Source organism: Dromiciops gliroides, chromosome 3 (assembly GCF_019393635.1).
Source record: "Dromiciops gliroides isolate mDroGli1 chromosome 3, mDroGli1.pri, whole genome shotgun sequence".
Lineage (NCBI taxonomy): Eukaryota > Metazoa > Chordata > Mammalia > Microbiotheria > Microbiotheriidae > Dromiciops > Dromiciops gliroides.
Window position 1 is genome coordinate 597917864 of NC_057863.1, and position 1096 is coordinate 597918959.

The following is a 1096-nucleotide window of genomic DNA, read 5'->3' on the forward strand; positions in this document are numbered from 1 at the left end:
ATCATGATAAGTGCAGGGATACAAAGAAAGGGAAAAACATGGTCCCTGTCTTCCTAGAGTTCACATTCTAACTGTGGGGACAACGTGCAAATAACTGGATCATGCAAATGACTATGCTCTCTTGTCTCTGTCTCTATTTCTCTGTCTCCATTTCTGTCTCCCTATTTCTCTGTCTCTGTCTCTGTGTCTCTGTGTCTGTCTCTCTGTCTCTCTCTGTCTCTTTATCTAAGTCCCAGTCTCTCTATTTCTGTCTCTGTTTCTGTCTTTGGCTCTCCGTTTCCATCTCTCTGTGTCTCTCTTACTGTCTCTGTCTCTCTGTGTATGTGTATATGTGTCTGTGTCTGTCTGTTTCTCTCCATATGTGATAGAAGTTAATCTTAGAGTGTGGAGACACTTCAGTGGGAGGGGGGGTGACAGAAGCAGAAAAATCCTCCTTGAGAAGGTAGAATGTGAAGAAAGCCAGGCTAACCAAGAGCCAGAGGTCAGAAGGGATAGTAATCCAAGGTATGGGGGAAGCCTGTACAAAGGCACTGACTCTGGAGATAGGGATGTTTTTGTGTGAAGAACAGCAAGGAGGCTGGTATGGGGATTATGGGGAACATGAAAAGCAGCAAACGGGAAAGGTAGCAAGGAGCCAAGTTATAGAGCTTTTTTTTTTTTTTTTTTTGGCGAGGCAATTGGGGTTAAGTGACTTGCCCAGGGTCACACAGCTAGTAAATGTCAAGTGTCTGAAGCCAGATTTGAACTCAGGTCCTCCTGAATCCAGGGCTGGTGCCCTCGCCACTGCACCACCTAGCTGCCCCCATAAAGAGCTTTAAATGTCAGAGGGCTTTATAGTTAATCCTGGAGTTAATTAGGAGCCACTGGAGTTTATTGAAGGCAGCTAGGTAGTACCATAGGGCACAGAGCACCTGGCTTCAGACACTTACTAGCTGTGTGACCCTGGGCATGTCATTTAATGCTATTTGCCTCAATTTTCCCATCTGTAAAATGAGCTGGAGATGGAAATGGCAAACTGCTCTTGTCTCTCTGCCAAGAAACCCCCAAATGGGGTCATGAAGAGTTGGACAGGGCTGAAATGGCTGAATAACAACAG